The sequence below is a fragment of the Diabrotica undecimpunctata genome, chromosome 4, assembly GCF_040954645.1.
Source record: "Diabrotica undecimpunctata isolate CICGRU chromosome 4, icDiaUnde3, whole genome shotgun sequence".
Lineage (NCBI taxonomy): Eukaryota > Metazoa > Arthropoda > Insecta > Coleoptera > Chrysomelidae > Diabrotica > Diabrotica undecimpunctata.
Genome location: NC_092806.1, coordinates 70,958,841 through 70,978,814, shown reverse-complemented (window position 1 = coordinate 70,978,814; position 19,974 = coordinate 70,958,841). Strand labels below are relative to the sequence as shown.

The 19,974-nt window shown below is 33.7% G+C and overlaps 1 protein-coding gene across 3 annotated transcripts in view; it reads right to left on the bottom strand.

Moving 5' to 3' along the window:
- Positions 1 to 19,974, bottom strand: part of Samuel (SAM-motif ubiquitously expressed punctatedly localized protein) — a 626,277-nt gene that overhangs the window by 515,683 nt on the left and 90,620 nt on the right. The window lies entirely within an intron of this gene.

Here is a 19,974-nt window from a genome sequence, read left to right as displayed (position 1 = left end):
GCATAAAACTGTTTCACATCTTTAGAAAATATGATAGATAGAATACTGGACAATTTAAAGCAGTTAAAAATGACAGACTTCTTCCAATTGCAGACGCAGTAGTTTATGTTATTCTTAAAAATACGCTTTATACAGATTTTTTGTTTTAACGTATATCATTGACAATAAAAGTAAACAACTCATTTTTGTTTTAATGTATTTCATTGACAATAAAAGTAAACAACTTTTTTTCAAAAACGCCATTCAAACAATATTTATTAGCATCTTATATTGCTCCGAATGGCTTCACTATAGAAAGTTAATGTTTTAGAAAACTACATATTCATATGTATGCACAGTATTATTGTTGTTGGATATAACGAGATCCGCTTATAACGAGTTAATTAGTCTGCCATTTCAGTTCTCGTTATAGAGGGAGTCTACTGTATATTTAATTTAAGAGAAATGTATCCCACTTGCTTTATTTTGATTTCTATTTCTGTTTCTAGTATGGACTGTTTATCGATATAGAAACTTGTAAGGTATGTTCAGTATTAAAACAGGAAGATAAAGTTGGACATTGCAGCTGTTAGTTTATATATTTTGAAAAGAGTTAAATGATTCAGTTTACAGATGGTTCGGAAATCGATAAAAGGCCCGGCATGTATATATAGAATCCACTGCAAGTCGTTCAAAAGGCTCTCCAAAAAGATATTGTGCCATTTTACCACGACTTCTTGTTCTACGGCCTTTTCTACTGTTACATAAATTATATTTTTCACACTAATCTTCTACATCCTGGCGATAATTGCAGTAAAATTTGTCTAGAACTATGGTAAGTGTTCTTTTGATTTCAAAATGTCCACCAGAAAGGCTGCTATAAAGTTCTTGCCACACACTTTTAATGTGTGATTTTGGCAGTACCAATTGTTAAACTGCCTCCTACATAGGATTTTGAAATGTGCAGATCACATCTACAGGATTGTGACTGCCCATCCAAGCTGTAATATGTCACATGTCACCTTAACATTTCCGTTAATACTGGGAGCCATTCTCCCTCCTGTTGACGACCAAAATGTAGCTTTGACTTATTTAAATAATTTTAAACTGTTTGTCCTTGTTTAGTGTAGTGTTATGTTCAACTTTATGTTTAATTATATGTTTATGACATAAACTGGAATTGTTGGATAGTTCAAAATTGACCAAGTAAGTCTAAATCGTTAATCACAAAAAAACTTTTATCATCCATTAACTTCGAGTTTTTATCGAAGTTAATTAATTTCTTCATTTAAAAAAACGTTTCTTGCCTTATTTCAGATACACCTGAGGATGCTCTAGTGAGCGAAAGTACTTGGGCAAGATTTAATTAATAAAACTGTGCTCGATATCTGCCTTTATTTTATCAAACTTCTTAATTAGTTTAATCGTCTTTTTACATGCCACATCTATTTTGTCTGGCATACCTTCTGTAATTTTACGTTTGTCGCGTGTTCTTTTTATTTAATAATTTAAACAAGTAAGGGAAAGTCTCCGCCTATGATGGCATACCTAATTTTAACTTAATTTGTTATGTTTATTTAAAATTTTAGACGCATTTTTGTCGTGCCAAGTGATTCCAACTTAAGCTATATTTCAAGTTTTGTACAATATAATACTGATTTTTTTTATTGGCACACCATTTTTTCTTTTTTTAATAAAAGAACTTAATTTTTTTGTTTTATTAAGAAAAATAACAACAAAAATTAAAAAATAAATGCGTAATATTCTACTTAACTAAAACTTAACTTTAACTTAACTTAAAGATTGTTATGCAAATAATACACACCATTCGCATATAAATTGTTTTACTTTTTTTCCACATTCGCAAATTCTGCATGGCACCTTGAATTGCATGTCTGACAACGAATCTTTTTTTTTTATTTAGATTGGGAGTACAGTTCATTACAATATAAACAACCGACATCAAAGTTGTCATCTTAAAGATCATTTCAGAATTCCGCTTCTTCTTCTTCGTTACTGCTATTTTTTCCACTAAAACCTTATTCTTGACCCTTTTTGAGAGTTTTTTTTTCTTTAATTCCTTTTTCTTCTTCCTTCTGTCTGAGCTTAATTAAGTCTGGGGTAAAATTGAGCAGAGCTTAATAATTATTGTAGAAAGTTTGAACTTTTACCATGGTACCCCTCTTGAAATATTTGGAAAAAATTGACTTTAAGGGACCATTTTCAAAGGTCTACTCGACGCTCTATATATTTTCTTTAATGAATTGGTAGTGGACTTCCACGCTATCAAATATGTATTATTCTTGTGGCTTCTCATCTAGTTGCCTGTTGTACAACCACCTAAAAATAAATAACAGTGTAGCCGAAAATATATTAATGTTATATTATTATGTCATTCTCCTTCTTCCTCAGTTTTTCCCTTTTCAGGGGTCACTGTTTTTTACTCTTTATGGCCACTTATTTCTGTCCATTGGGTCTTATTTACCTAAAACTTTCTCTCTCAAGTCCTCTGCCACATAGTTCTTCGATCTTCTCTTCGGTTCTCCTCTACTTCTCCTTCCATCAACGTCTAACAGCTCTATCCATTGTTCCACATAGTTTTCATTTGTATCTCTGACATGACCAAACCATTGCAGTCTTTGTTGTTAAATCTATTTTGAGACTAGTCACCCCGGCTTTTTCACTAAACAAGTCGTTCCTAATCCTGTCCCTTCTAGTCTGACCCAACATCCACCATAATATTTTCATTTTAGCTACCTCCATCTTCTTTTCCTAAATCTTCTTTACACGTCACACTTTACCACCGTACACCAATGCAGGTCTCACCACACTCTTGTATATCTTTCGTTTTAGCCCTTTCCCGATTTTTCGATCACAAAGCGAACCCCTCTCATTCGCTTCCAGTTTAACCAACCAGCCTGTATCCTGTGGTCAATTTCTCGATACAGTCTCGTGTTTTCGGTTATGTAGGAGCCAAGGTATTTAAATTCTACTACTTGTCCTAGTTAAACTCTAAGCAGTCTGAGCAATTCTATGTCCTCAAAAATTCTTTTACCTTCTAACCACATATACTTCGTTTTCGACCTGCTAATCTTAAGTTTGTCCTCTTTAATAGCTCTTCTCTAACCTTCTAACTTCTTCTTTAACATATGTTTGCTCTCCTCTACCAACACGATATCATTAGCAAAGAGCATTGACCAAGGAGCCCCCTCCCTTACTTTCTCTGTCAGTACATCCATAATAAGATTAAATAGGTAGGGACTCAGTGAAGAGCCTTAATGCAAACCAACCGTCATTGGAAAATTTTCGGTCAATCCGACACAAGTTCTTACTTTGGTGTACGCTCACTCATACATGACTGTGACTATAAATACCAAATGTAGCTCTCGTTTCTTCTCGTCGTATTTCCCTACCAACTGTCTTAAAGCAAACAAGGCATCCGTTGTCCTCCTCCCTGGCATAAACCCAAACTGTTTTTTACCTATTTTCCTCTCCTTAACCTCTCTGTGATTTTCTCCCAAATTTTCATTGTGTGCGACTTAATTTTCTCTAACTTTAACCTTATCATTAACTCTATCAGTCTATAGTTTTTATAGTCCTGAATGTCTCCTTTGTCTTTATACAATGATACCATGCTTTTTCTTCATGCATTGGGCATCCTTTCTTTCTCATATACTCCACCTCATCATTTGCCACAAAATATCAATCCCTTCCTCTCTTAGAGCCTTCCAAACTTCTGTAGGTATTCCATTTTGTTCTTCATTTAGCAACTTTCTAAAGTGTCCATACCATCTTTGCTTTAGTTCAACATCGGTTCTTAACACTCTTCTATCCGCACTTTTAATCTGCCGTACGTGGAATTCCTTTGATGATTTGTCTCTTGCTCTAGCAATACTATATAACCTTTTCATCCCCTCGGGTGTTTTCAACTCTTCATACAGCTTAACAGACGATTTCCTTAGCAATAGCCACAGCGCGCTTTGCTTCCCTCTTTGCTACTTCTTTGCTGCTCCCTCTCTTTTAGACCTATTATACCTCTTTTTAGCGTCTTTCTTCTCTTTTTTCTTCTGTTGCACTTCGTCGTTTCACCACCAAGTTTCTTTGTCTCTAGGACGCCCTTTACTAAGTAAACATAAGTTACCCTAAGTAAACTTATGTTTGAGAATTCTTGAATGCATGAATACTTAAATATTTCAGATATTAAATATTTTCCTGACCATTTATCAATTTTTTATTTACTACTTTTCTGAATTCACGCTCACCAAATTCTAAATGGGATCGATTCATAAGTTTTAAAAAATTTTTCAAATATAAATCGTATAAGAAAATATTTTGCATATAAAAATTCAATATTTTCATCTATGCATATTCCGTAAAATGTCTAAATATCAGTTTTATTAATAAAAGTAGAATCATAAATTGACTGATTACCCTCAAACAAATCCTAATCGTAAATGCCGCTGGTATTCGTTAAAAAAGCTAATAAAAGTTACCGTGACCTCTGCCGTCGAGCTACCTGCAGTCAATCTGCCGAATCATTTCTGGTAATGAATGCTCTCAGAACACTGAATACCGTGAAGATTATTGCTTCAAGACCAATCTTCTGATGCTGTGACCTCTCAATACACCGTGCCAACCGTATTATGTTCGATATACAAAGAAAAATGAGGCTGAAGAATTTACAGTGAGTTAGAAATTATGGTCTTATTACGGTACGTTTAAAACATACTATAAACTTACAGTTTCATATTGCTTCCAGATATAGTGTTTATACAGGATCGTACAAATTAAAGAAATAAATTTAATAATTATAGCATTGAGCATGGAAAAAATACAAACACTTTGGTTTTTATTTTGTAGAGCGCCTTCTATCAAACTTTGTTTTTCTTATTCAGATTACTCTAGTCAGTGTTAGGACGTCATCCATAATTTATTTAATGATCGCTAGACGTACTATCATATAAAAGGTTTTTTTTTTCTCTTAAACATCCCATTTTATCAATAATTTGAGTAAAGAGTTTATAAATTGCAATAATGGTGTTTATATTATATGACAAACGAAATTATTTATTATTTAAAATGAAAGTAAAGTAAAGTAAAGTAAAATTAATTTCGAAATAAATTGTTTAATTCTTGTTTTTTCAGTGCCATATTATATCCCCCTAATGTTGGCAATTATATTGTCAAGTTCTTTGCGGTATTCATCTAATCGAAATAGTTGTTTGGCACTACGTACGTATTCCTGTCCAATCGCAAGCCACGAATCCACTTCCACTTCCTGCCAATTCTCTGCGGCCCTCGATTTTACCTTTTATGAGGCAGGATTATGTACCGGTCTCCTCTAAGAGGATGCCCTAGGTATAAAATATTTGTTATCTTAACAGTTTTAAATAATGCGCAGACGGTATTTGCTCTATTTAACACAGCTTCGTTGGTGTGTATCGCTGTCCAAAGTATTCGGACCATTCTTCTATGCAACCACATCTCAAACGCCTCTAGGTTATTTATCGTATTAGCCTTCAGCGTCCAGTTTTCGGGACCATGTAACAACACTGACCAAATATAACATTTGATCATTCGTTAACGTTATTTTAGTTATAAGTTGTGGTTACAGAAAAATGATTTAATTTTCAGAAACGCTGTGTGAGCTGCTTCAATTCTGTACTTGATCTTTTTACTTGAATCTAGTTGTTCTGTAATATAGCACAGCAAATATTAAAAGTGAGTAACTCTCTCAATGTTTTGTTGATCAATCTGTACGATTGGCGACAGAGTATCATACATACTGACTCCTCTTAAATACAACATTCTTCATTGATGTCAGATTAACTCGAACAACTGCTTTCTGCTTTTAATACAACTTTTCGATGATACGTAGATCTCTAGGATCAATGCCTTTGGTTCTTAATATGGTCAATAGCGTTCCATGCTGTACCCTATCGAAAGCCTTTTTGTAATCCATGAACTTCACATAAATGTATCTACGTTAATCTCGGCACTTTTAGAGAAGTACTTTTAAGTCAAAAAATGCCTCACGGGTACCTAACGCATTCCTTAATTCAACCTGGAGTTTCATCTAGATCTCCTTCGTAATGACTTCTTATTCTTCCATGAATAATACGAAGAAAAATTTTCAATGTGTGGCTTTATCAGCCTAATTAATTTGTATTCGTCACATCTTTTTGCCCGCTGTTTCTTCGGAATTGCTATATAATAGGGATATTCAGCCCTTCCTCGGGTATTTCACCAGTAGAATACGACTTAAAAAGCTTAACTATAATACTAATGTAGTCCTCTTATATTATTTTTAGAAGATCAGCTGAGCTGTTGTCTGGTCCAGTTGCTTTCTTCGTTTTGGCTGATTTTATAGCATACAGAACTTATGATTTTAAAATTTTAGTTCCTTCTTGATTTACACTGCTCTGTGTATTTGGTCTGTCACCTTGGAACAATTCATATTGTTTTGAAGCTCTTTTCTTGTGGCATGTTAACAAAATTTACTATTTTTACTTGGAATAAGCCAAAATTTTACGTTAAAATAAGTTTATTTTGACGTTTTAATTATCCCTTTGGAAATCGTTCTCAAACTACAAATTATACAAATTTTGTTTTTGTTACTTGGTAATAAAATTATTTTAATAATTTAATTTTATCTGACTCATTCGTATTGAAAAGTCAAACATACATATTTTAAAGTAAATGACTTCAAAATGGTATTGTTAATATTTTTGAGTTACTTTCAGACAATTTTATTGGAAAATAGTTTATTCGATTACATGAAATCAACTTTAACTTAAGAATACATGTCAAAAAAATCATATCAGGTAATTTGTTTTGAACATGACAACCACGTCCCACTAGCTACTATTATTTTTCTTCTTCTTCCTTTGTATAAGCAATTTTGCTTGTTAGTTGGCGGGTTGTTGCCTCTGTGGTTGATTGTCATTTCATCTCTTGCGCAGTCGGCCGATACTTCTTGCTTCTTTGTCGCTTGTTACTTTAACGACTCTTTTTCCAACATTCTAGTTATGTGGTTGTTTCATTTTTTTTTTCTTTTTAGTGTCCGCTCTTCGGATAATGTGGCGAATGTGCTGCTGTCTATTAAACTGAGGGTCACATCTTTAACCGCTTCTCCTTCTCACAGTTGTCCGATCAACGTGCATCCCCAAAAAAGCGAGATGCATCACTAAAGACCACCTGAAACTATTTTTGGTCCCATAGAATTCTTTCTCTTCCACAGCAAACGGTTACGCCGATGTTCAGCTGTGAGAAATAGCTCCCAATTTAGGAATAAGAAAAAAGACCTAACTGTCGTATTAAGCGATATACAGTTCGCATACCAATCATTCTCCCATTACCACGACTAATTTCACCTTAAATTTTAACCTTTGAATTATTGACTTTGCATAAGGGGTAGTTGAGGGGTAAATAATTACTCGGGTGGTAATCAATTCGTAAAAACCTAGCAAAACCTAGTAGTATATTATAAATATTTTTTTTTTGGAATTCTGCTAGCTTGAATATTAAGTTAGCGGAATCGCTCCCCTTTAGGGAGGTTTGGTGATAAAAAATTATTAGGGTGGAATAAATTAGTGAAGGCAAACCGAAATCTGGAGGCGTTGATACGGCTGATGTCAAACATTGGAGGCCCAAGTAGCCCCTAAAGAAAGGTGTTAAATGGAGTTTTCCAGTCGGTGGTAACCTACGCTGCCCCCGTGTGGTGTAGCGTACTAAACACTGCGAAATACGCTAAGCTGATGGAGACTTCGCAAAAGCGAATGCTCCTCAGGGTATCTAGCGTATATAGAACAGTTTCAAATGAGGCTCTATATGTCATTGGAGCGGTGATACCGATCGTTTTGTTGTGCAAAGGGCGAACGAGGGTGTATGCGAGGAGGATGGATGTAAATATAGATGAAAATGAGAGAGAAAGAACGATAGTAGAGTGGTAGAGGGAATGGACGAATGATAGCGGAAAGGCAAGGTGGACGAATGAGCTTATTCCCGATCTGAGGCCGTGGTGGAAATGTAACTTCAGGAAACTAGACTACTTTCTGACGCAGTTTCTGACTGGACATGGTAGTTTTAGCCCCTGTACTGTTTGTGGAGTACCGGACACTCCCGCCCACATTTTTAACTGCCAGAGATAGGTAAATGAGAGGCAAGATTTCGAGAGGCGAATGGGTTTCGGGCTGGATGAAAGAAACGTTGTAAACATAATGTTGAGAGGAGAGAAAGAATTGAAAGAAGTACACATCTGATTTCTGGGGTGATAAAGAAAAAGGAGCAGGAGGACAGAGGAGGAAATTGAGCCAGGTATCTGAAATTTATGGTTATGAAATTTATGGTAAATATTATTTATTAGTTTATGGCTTAACGTCTGAAACATTTTCTGATTTACGGTAACAAGTATGGTTATTTATAAATTTTTAATTTTTTATTTTAGTTGTTCATTGAGTGGCAAGACCACCTCTCTGGAACCTCTCTAAGGTTTTAGCCGGAACACGGTTAATCCGGCACTACCCTTAGTATCCTGCTCGGCCGAAAGATGCCAGGGTGTCTTGTTCCGTGACTTAGATGTCCAAAAAAGATTTCCCCCACCGTTGCCGTCAGAATTCAATGGATACCTTCTTAGGCTCTTACTGGAATCTGGCAATACGGCAATTAAAAAAAAATTAAGGGTGGGTTTGTGGTGAAACATAATTGGGGTGGTAATAAATGAGTGAACACTGGGTAAAAAATATGGCGTAAGTTAAATTGGATTTCGCTCATGTGTCCACGCTAGCTTCAGGGTCCTAAGATACGCTAAGCTTAAAGTTGGCATATTTGCAACCCGACCATAAGTGATCGAGGGCTCATTTTTAAACAAATATTCTTGTCTTGTCAAGTACTTTTTATATAAATATTTTTGAGTGATACGACTCGTGCCAACATGCTTAAAAAGACAAAAAAAAACATTTTCGCGTAAAATGTCGCTTGAAGCGCATGAGAGATAGGGTGGGGTGCACCGAGCAAAAAGTGAATCGGCGAGTTCAAAATCACAACGCCTACTAAAATTGCATTTTCTCGGCTTCCTGTCATCTGATTTGATCTCTTGTTTTTTTTTAAATCGATTTTTAGAACAACAAAGTTTTTAAATATGATATTCTCAAATACCTATTTTTATTGCAAAACGGGAAATTTGGAATAAACAATTTTTTATCCTTTTTATATTTGTAACCAATATTTTTAATAATGAGTCAGGCAGTAAAATCTATTATTGAATAGTCTTAAGGCTATTTTGAATGAGCTCCCACCTCCATTCTGTAGGATTCATTGTATTTCCAAGCCATTACTGCACTTGAAAATAAACTCGAAATAAGTGTTGCTCAGCAGCTGATTGGGTGGATGGCTGAATGGACAGTTGGAAGTTCTTATTTTGGCAACGTTTTTTTAAAACACAGGTATCTAATTTTATTTAACGTTAAGTCGCATTTTAAGTATTGTTTTGCGATGTACAATGCAGAAATAATTTTTCTACCGATGTGTTGTATTTCTTTCTTTATTGCATTTTTCTCGTTAAAAGTAGTTGCTTTTTGCAATAATTATTATTTGTTGACAATAATTTTACAATACTCCTTTTATCTTGATAGAAAAAGGCTGATATTGTGTCACAGGAAAATGCCTGCAAAACGCCCACTGCAGTCGTACTCAGATTTTTATCCTTTACTGGGTTTTGCAATATTTTTTTGGCAGCCCTAGATTGGAAAATTGTTATGCAAAAACTTTTACACCGCTCCTAACAAAATTTACCACAGCTTTCAGTCGCATTATAGTTTTGCGGTATATAGAAGGCTGTGCGTTATGCTTAAGGGGTCGAAAAAATTTAAAGGAAAACTCCAATTTTTGCACTTTTTTTTCAATTATTGGTACTTATTTTCTAAACAATAAACAGTAAATTTTCAATTAATAGCTAATCAAATATTATGTAAAATTTAAAATCAAAACTTTTACTTTCTATAACTTTTTTCTAGGAGCAATATTTTTCGAGTTATTGGCGAAAATATGAGCGCAAAAAGCAAAAATTTTCGATTTTTTTCAGATTTTGGCAAATAAAAAATTAAGAGCAAGGTGTATGGTAAAGTGATTATAGGAAAAAATAGACTCATATGGAAAATGTCCATAATGGTCTGAGTCTGGACTGGACTAACTGTGAACATATTAAAAATATTAAGTTACCACAACCTTCCGGTAGCACCGTAAAATTACTTTAAAAGAAATTTTATTTAAAAACTACTTTATAAAAGGAATATTAATGTTAAATCCTATCGGGCTATATTACAGAATGTTTTCGGAATGACTATTTCAAGTTAGAATTTTGACTAAGGTTATAACAAAAATTTTAATACTTACTATTGTCTCTTGTGATTCGCTAAAGATGTGTATGGCGGGTGTGACGGAATCAACAAAAAATGACTTGTTTTTTTCTAGGTAAAACAAAGGCTTGTTTTTGTAAAGCATTGTCTTTAATTTGACTTAGTTTTTCGGATCACTGCAACCATTTGTTTTGCCACTCACAACTAACTATGTTTTTAAGCACAATTTAAGATCACTTAAGGCACTATTTTATTTAGTTGAACTTGACCATTACTTGTCGCTGATTCGTGAGCTAGACGGTCCACAACCTCGTTACCGTGTACTCCAATATGAGATAGAACCCAGATTGATACCACGTGTTTGTTTTTCTTTGTAACATTTTGAAGTTCTTTGTAAATGTCTTTATGAATAGGGTTGCTGAAGTATATGTTTTGGATGTCACAAAGAGCATTCATTGAGTCAGTTATGATTGTGTAAATTCTCTGGTCCGCTTTGTTAATGAATTTTAGAACTTCAAGTATTTCGTATAGTTCTGCATTCATTGGAGATAGTCCAGTTGTTATTTGCCACTTACATTTAGCATTATGAGTATTACAGAAAATAGCTGCCCCCTCTCAGTCCGTTGTTTTTGATGCATCTGTGTAGATCTGTCGTTAGTGGCTAAATCTCTCCATAATATCTTTGAAGTGGTTTATTAATATGACTGGTGGGGATTTATGTTTATTAAATTATGATAGATCAGTGATTACTGGTGGTTTATTTACAGTCCATGGAGGAAGAGGGTTTTCGGAAGGGTGGTATATTGACGGGAATATTATGCTATATTTATGAAGTAATCGGTTAATTCGTTCATAGAAAAACGGATTGCATTGAGGATGAGATGAGAAGTAGTGGCTGAAACGATTGCTATGAACGTTATGGTAGACTGGGTAATCTGGAGAGGATAGAACTTTACAAGCAAACGACAAACTTAACCCGGCACTTAGAAACAAATTGCAAACTAAATACTTGAATATTCCAAAAAAGTCTCATTTTACAGCATAAAAAAACATCACACTCATTTTTTCTCGATTATAAAAGAAAGATCAGAGAAGTAGTAAAAATAAATGAATGTTTGGAAAAATCATAACATACAGAATACATTTTATTTGCTTTTAGCTAAATAGCAAGAATCACAATGCACCACTGAATGCTCTAAACATATAGCTTTTTTACAAATCACACAATTATAAAAGGTGTTTCTGTGTCATTTTTTCTCGGGCAAACATTACATCTTTTGACTACTTTCATTCGTTTACCTGATTGCACTTCATCATTTGTTACAGTTCCTTCAGAATGGACTTGTAAATTTCGCGAAAGCCTTAAGTTGGTAGACCGAATTTGTTTGTATTCTGTTAGTAACTATATTGCTAATAATTTCAAAAATTACCTTCGTTTTGACTAAAAATCGCAAGTATTTTGTTGATAAATTACTCTAGCATTTATACCTGTACAGTTGAGTATCGTATAAAAAATTGTAATGGGCCACCTTTTGCTATTACGTGAAACATCGTATGAAGCCGACAATTCATCTACCACATCTACCCCACATTTTGTAGTGTTATAAAAAGAAATTATATCTGGTTTCTTCGTTTTCTTCTGGTTTTGCTCCGGGATAAGTAATTTTTTATCTTCTAGAAACCATGTAAGACTACGGTTTATAATTTTTTTCAAATAGCTTACAGGTTGACGAGGTTAGGGATATTGGTCTATAGGACTGGGGCTCTGTTTTTGGTTTTTGAGGTTTAGGGATTGGGATAATATATGATTCTGACCCAGACTTTGGAAAGTAGAGCTGTATTCACATTTTGTTCAAAACATTAAGGAGGTATGTTCTAGCGTTTGTGTCTAGTTTTTGGAGAAAAATTATTGGTATATCATCTGGATCCGGAGAAGAGTTTTTTATGCCAAACAATGCATCGTCCATGTCTTCTAGTGAAATTGGAGAGTTCATGTAGTCTCCCGTGTTCTCTGTGATCATTATCTCCTTCTTTTCATTTCTAAATTTAAATTGAAGAAAATTTGGAGAGTAGTTGTTAGTGCTGGAATTTTGTTCGTAAAGGGCTGCAAAAATTTCTGTGATTTCTTCTACTGAGGTAATTAATTGATGCTAATATTTTAAAAAACTAATTTGGGCGTTTTCCTGTTTTTCAGATAGTTGACGAATTTTCCCCCATAATGCAGACAGGGGAGTAGGATTGTTAATGGATGCCACGAAAGATTTGTTTGTTGTTCCAGTTTTGTTTTTTGGTTTGCTTAATCTGATATCGAGATTCAGCTTAGTTTTTTATATTCTATTTGATTTTGTGTAGTAGGACATCGTCTGAATTTGTTAAAAGCTCGCTTGTATTTTTTTATGGCTTCGTCACATTTGGTATTCCACCACGGTACTGGCGTGTTAGTTTTAGAGTTTTGGTTTTTCCGACTGCTTTGTGCCCTACTTCTAATAGTACTTCAGAGAATTTTAGATAAGTTGAAGATATATTTGAGGTACTAGGGTCAGGGAGATATGGGAGTTTTTGATCTACTTGGTCTGAGAAGAGTGTCCAATTTGCTTGGTCTAATTTCCATTTTGAGAGAGGAGTGGTTAAGGCTGTCTTAAAAGGACGGGTTATAAGAATAGGAAAGTGATCACTACCGTATAAGTACAGATGGACTTCCCAATTTAAAGATGTTTGTAGGATCGGATCGCACATGCTCAGGTCGATAACTGAGGATTCTTCTGTTTGTATATTAAATCTTGTGGGTTCTTCTATATTCCAGATGTTTATATTGTTACTGTCAAGTAATTGTTCTAGTATTTTTCCTTTTAATGATCGAAATTTGGATCTCCAGTAGGGGCTATGACTATTAAAATCTCCTAAGAGTATACGGGGAGATGGGATCTGTTGAAGTAGTTCCTCAATTACGGCAGTTGAAAAATTTTCACTCGGTTGAATATAAATGTTGCATATTGAGATTTTTATATCACTATTAATTGTGATTGCAACAGCTTCTAAGGATGTGTTTAAAGGTATTAGATCTGCTTTGTACATTTGGTTGATATATACTGCTACTCCATGCTGGTGGAATTATAATTATGAATGAACATAAATGGGATGAGGTAAATGTTACTGAAAGGTTCTATTACTTGGATATGAATATAAATTGTATTGTATGATTTTATTGTAACATTTATATAACAGGGGGAAAGTAACAGCTAGTATAGGACAGGTGTGGAAGAGACTCATAAATTTTATGTCAAAGTTGGATTGATTGCATCGGGATTTAGTGTGTAGTTCTTATTTATTCTTATTATATAGTGATCAGAATATATGGTATGACATAAGAGAAAAAAATCCAGCCCCGCATATAGATAAAGAAAAAGAGAATGATTATCATACCTAAAAAGACCAGTTACTTTATTATTTATATATCAATTATTTTCAATATTTTTATAGTCTAACTTTCAAAAGTAGCACTATTAATATTTATAATATAAAGATATAATACCTTGGGTTATGCCAGCATTAATATTTCTATATCGAATAGACATGTTTCTCTGTTTTATGTTCCTGTCTTAAGATAAATTCTCGAATTAATCCAGAACCGAGGTAGGCCTATTAATTAAAAATTTTATCGGATTATTAATTCATTTTCACTTCCTGCTACATTATTGCAACGGTATCACGGCTTCCACCAGATACACTTATATTGATTATCTCGATTTATGAACATCTTGATAATGAAAAAGTGAACGACTCCTGGACATACATACCTACCGGAAATATCATTTTAAAGCCAGCTTGAAATTTATCTATGGCGTTTGTAATTATGAATAAAAAACTACTTTCAATTTTACTTTCCAGTGCTACCCACGAGTACAAGGAACTTTTACAGTATACAGTTAATCTTAAGTATTTATAGTTATTATTTTTTAGTGAAAAAGATAAAACTCACTGTCATTACTATAAAAGCTTGTTGTATAGTTGTATTCTACTTAGATCCTGAAAATTAAAATAAATTATTACCAAGTCATCTATTGTTTTTAGTATTTATAGTGATTAATTTTCTTTTGTTCTCTGTTTTTTCTTTGATAATAAATTCAGGTATATTATAACATTATGCTAAGTGGATTTTGTTTGAAAAATGTTGATTGCAGTAAGTATTTTTTATATAATATTACTTTAAGTAGAGAACGCGATATATAGTTAACTTAGTTTTTCAAATTACTACTACTATTACTACTAAATTTATCACAATATTCATTCAATGGAGAAGGGATTCCATTCTTTGGCTCCAATTATGACATACTATATAAATATAAACCTGCTGTAGTAATTCCTTCATCTAATTCAATTGCTCACGAAGATTTAGTAGTACAGAACAAGATGGAAGGCTGTAACCATTGTAACCATTTGTACTGGCATATAAGCCAGTACAAATTAAAAACACAAATTATTAATTTATTATTATTATTATTTATTTATTATTATTATTCTTATTAATAAAATTACAAATTATTAGCACGTTATATTTCGAATGATATATAATTTTATCTGACTCACAGTCCGTCCTTCTAGCATTAAGACACTTCTCTAAATACATATATATATATATATATATATATATATATATATATATATATATATATACCAACAGACTAATTAAAGATGCTCTTTAAAAGCTAAGGATCCTAACTTCTCTAAAAAAAATTGTTAACTTTGTAATTTAATATTCCAGAAAATGAAAAACTAGACCATTTGGCTAAAGACACTACTTTAAGGGGTATAGAATACAACGGGTTGCCCAAATAGTTTCAGCTAGGAAGAAACATGTTAGACTTAATTGGGAAATTGAGTGGCAATCCTTTACTAACAGTAGCAAAAATACATACTGCAGTATATATCCAACTCTTCCATCTACTCCCTAAATGACAGAAACTCCATTTCTCGGAAAATTTATATTATGTACGTTAGATGCCTTTTTAGACATGCTACAGTAAACGCTTAGCTGTATAAAATAAAACTTTCCGAAACTGATATATATGAATGTAATGGCAGTTATGTTAACCACTGGATGTTTCAATGTCGGTATAATCAAGAAGCCATAAAATTTTTATTTCAAGCCATCTCCCAACATAAAATCATACTGACGCAGTATTTTGCTTTTGTGCTCTATTTAGTTAGTCGAAATCCAACTATTAGATCGATTTTATGAGAATTTTTCAAACGTACGAAACAGAAAATCTAAACTGCCTTTTTCAGTGTTGTGTGAATCCGAAATTTTAGGAAGTCAGTTGTTGTATTTCCCTTTGTCTTTCCTCTTATGTCATTTACCTTTAATTGTTGCCTGTATTGTTTGTGTAAAAAAACTAACGCTAAACGCTAAGTTAGCATCTAAGCTAAGGGCACCTTAGCGTGAAGCGTGTGTTCCTGTTCAATCCTTTTTGTATAGTCACCCAATAGTATTTTCAATGGGAAGGTTAGGAAATTGAGTGAATGAACAAACGGTTAGGAAATTGTCATGAATTTAAAGGAAGTGTAGGAGTTAATTGTTTTTACGTATTCAACCAATTGTCTGGCTAAATAGGTTTTGAAAGGTTAAAGGTCTCTAAGGCCAAAAAAAAATACTAAAACTAATACTAAATTACTAAATTAAAATAAAGCGTGTTGCTTATAAAAAAAGTTTTCATGTAGTTCAATAGTAGTGTATACGATTTTTTTTATATGACGTTGAAAATCTCTTTCATTAAAAAATAATTTAAGACATATTCTTGCTTTTTTTATTACCAGAATTCTGACTGGAAGTTAATTCAAAATATTGTTCCTATGCCTATGTTTTAGTCTATTTCTAAGAAAACCTAGCATCTTTTGAGACCTACGTTTGTTACTAGATCTTGCTCTGTTCCAGTTATTTAGGGCGTTGCCAAATAAATTTTTGGTATTACAGACAATATATTCGCACGTTTCTTCTGCCTTTTTGTAGAATCTGCATGTTAGTCTGTCCACTTTGTTCATTTTCAGAGATAATACCTTATTGAGTAGTGTCCAGTGGGAACATCTGTGTTTACTGTGATTTCAGTTTTTAAGAGACTTTATAAGTAAAATCCACAAGGAAAATGATTTCCTGTAGTATACCATAAATCACAAAAATTTTATTTAAAAAATCCTTTATAAAAGATACAGTGGTACCTCGACATACGAGTGTAATTGGTTCCGTAATCTTGCTTGTATGTCAAATTGCTCGTATGTCAAAGCAATTTTCCCCATTGAAATTAACTGAAATGTCATAAATCCGTTCCAGTCTCAAAAAAAAAACACTTTAGTTGTTTATGTTAAGTGTTTTTTAATAAGAAAAACGTATTTAAAAGAAGAAACATTTATTTATAAGTAACAAAAAATAAATACATATTCTGTAAAAACATAAGAAAAAGTGCTTACGGAAGAGCTTAATTTTCGTCAGTGGTCTTCGCTTTTTTCGTCACACTTTGCTCAATTTAATCTGCAGATCGTTTAAAAAAACTGTCCAAGGAGGTTTGTTTCTTCCTCCCTTTTAGAATATTGCGGAAATTTGTTAGGCAAGTTTCGTTGAATAACACCGATGCACAACCAGTTGTAACTTTTTTGTGGTGATTTTTATCGACGAACTCTGCAACTTTCTCCCACATTCCCAGGATCTTTCTTGTATCTCTTGTAGGGACAACGTCTTCCAATTCTGGCTCCTCTTCAAAACTAATTTTTCGTTGAACCTCTGCATGCTGCTGCGAATTCAGTTCGTCTAACTCCTCGGTTTTCAGCTCCTAAGACTGTCTCTCGACAAGTTCGTTCACATCTCTTTCATCCACCTCCAGACCCATGGATTTTCCAAGAGAAACAATCTCATCCACTACTGACACTTCGGGTTCCAATCCTTCGCAGGCCCTTTTATCTACAGCCTCAGGCCACAGTTTTTCTTTTAAAAACTGATGTGACCTATAGGTTCTGGGATTTTCTGAATGGTACACTAGAAGAGGTTTGATTTTACAGTCGCCACTCGCATTGGCACAAAGTAGTGGAGTTAATCTATCTTTCATAGGTTTGTGACCTGGCATCGTCTTCTCCTCTGCCGTTATGTAAGTCCTATTCGGCATCTTTTTCCAGAAAAGCCGTTGAAGACTTGCTGGGGGATGTATCCTTTGGCTTCTATTAGTTCGGAAAACGTTTTGATGTAAACCTCAGCTGCTTTCACATCCGAACTTGCTGCCTCACCATGCCTGACGACGGAGTAAATGCCGTTCCTTTTTCTAAAGTTGCCAAACCAGCCCCGACTGGCTTTAAACGAGTCTTCCGATTCATCATTTGTGAAAGTGTGTGGAATCTGCTTTAGTAAATCTTCGTAAATCGCTTGTGCCTTCTCACATATGTGTTAAGGTTCCTCCTTGAAGCTGCTTCTGTGTCACCCACACCATTAGTAGTTTCTCCATCTTTTCGTATAGAGAACTCCGGATCTTAAAAATTATTGTAACGCCCTTAGCTGGCATTATACCATTTAGCACCTCCTTCCGCTTAAGTACAGTACATATCATTGATGTGGTATGCCCGTACATCCTCACCAAATCAGTTACTCGTACATCTTGATCATATTTTTCAATGATTCCACGTTTTAGTAGTAATAGACATCATCTTCTTCTTCGAACCCATGGTTGTAAAAATAAATGTAATATTGTAATGTACAAAAAGCACAAAACTCCAACCCAACTTATCAACAATACTTCGAAAATGAAGGAAACGAGCAAAGCAGACAGACTGAGGTCTATAGTGAAAATTTACACAGTGTAAATTACACCGACATCGATAGTGCAATATGGTTAGTATTAGAATCCGATTTTTTATCGGATTTAACTTCCAATGACCATTTAATTTGTCGGTCCAAGTAATAGTCACGTACAGACCCGTAAAATGATCTTTATGGCGACACCGTAAAGATCTATGACTAGTAAAACTACATTTTATTTACAAAGGAAATTAGAAGGTCAAATAAGAGGTATGAATTTGAATAAGAGCCGATTCCTCGTATCTCAAAATATCGTTCGCTCCGCGTCTCGTATCTCAAAACACTCGTATATTAGGGCGCTCGTATATCGAGGTACCACTGTACCTATTAACACACACTCCTATCAGGATACATTACAAAACGTTTTCAGAATGACTATTCCATCATAAGTGCTTTTCCTAAAATAAGTATTACCACTTTAATTAAAGCAAACGTAAAAGTTCAAATTTTGACTAACGTAAAAATAAAAATGTGGTTTAATACCTAACATATTGGCATGTTTAAAGCCACTAAATACATGAGTAAAACCCCTTTAAATGTAGTTAATTTAATTTTAAGTTACATATTTAATGATAAAATACTAGTATGTTTAAGTTATAAACGGAATTAACTTCATGGCAACGTAGGACTCCAACACTAGAGTTTACTAGCCATTAGACGAGGTGTCTGTCTTGTTGACTGCAACTGATCAAAATGACCCATTAGGACGGAAGTCTGAACAAATCAGTTAGTAGAGTAACTTTACTTTGAAGTAAAGAAAGAAAAAAAAAGGTTTGTGATACGCAGACGCAGATGTATGCATTATTTGTATTACATGCTAAGTAAGTTGAGTCATCCTTCAATCATCAATTATAATGATTTTATCATACTTAATGAATCCATACATAACTCAATAAATATCTATCCAAAGCTTTCTAACAATAATTCACTTAGAATTTTATACAAATTATATGTCTCAAATACCAAATGTTAGTTATATAGCCTTATTAAATATAAGGCGAAGGCTAAGACATGACTCTGTCTGTTTTTCAATGTGCCTCCAGTAATTTGTCGTTCTATTTTTTTCATGGTTTCCTACTGATCGTCTTCCTATTGCCGTATTTACTACTCTATTGATTGTCATTCGGCTTATATGATCGTTCCTTCTACTTCTTACCAGTAATTGATGTTCTCTACCTTGTATCTATGTCGTATATCTGTACCTCTAGCTCTGTCCCATAGTATTTTACCATCAATTTTTCATCAAGTGTTTTCATCTCTGCTGTTTCTAATTTCCTTTTTGTCCTCTCTGCGTCAAGTCGTGATTATTCCGCGTATATTATTATTGGTCTCATAACTGTTTTATAAATTCTGCCTTTCATTTTTTTTGATATTCTTTTATCTCCATATTGTTTTATTCAGGCAACCGGTGTCTTTGTTTGCTCTATTTACTTAATCTCCCACTTCTGTTAGAGCTTTCCGTAGCTAGATAATGTGATGCCTAGATATTTAACTTCAGAACTTGTTCTATTATATGACCTTCCAGCTCCAATTTAGGTACTAGTGTTATACTCATGGATTTTGTCTTTTTTGGTGAAATTATCATGTTAAATTTTCTGGGGGTTATATTAAATTGGTGTAGCATACGTTGTAAACCATATTCACTTTGAGAGATTAATATTACGTCGTCTTTATAGCAGATTATATTAAGCTGTTTTTCTTCCATCTGGTATCCTTATCCTTATTCTAATAAATAGTACACAGAAGATGTAATATGTAAAAACTGTTAATTCTGATAGAAGATTCAAGATCGAAAAGCCGTGTTAA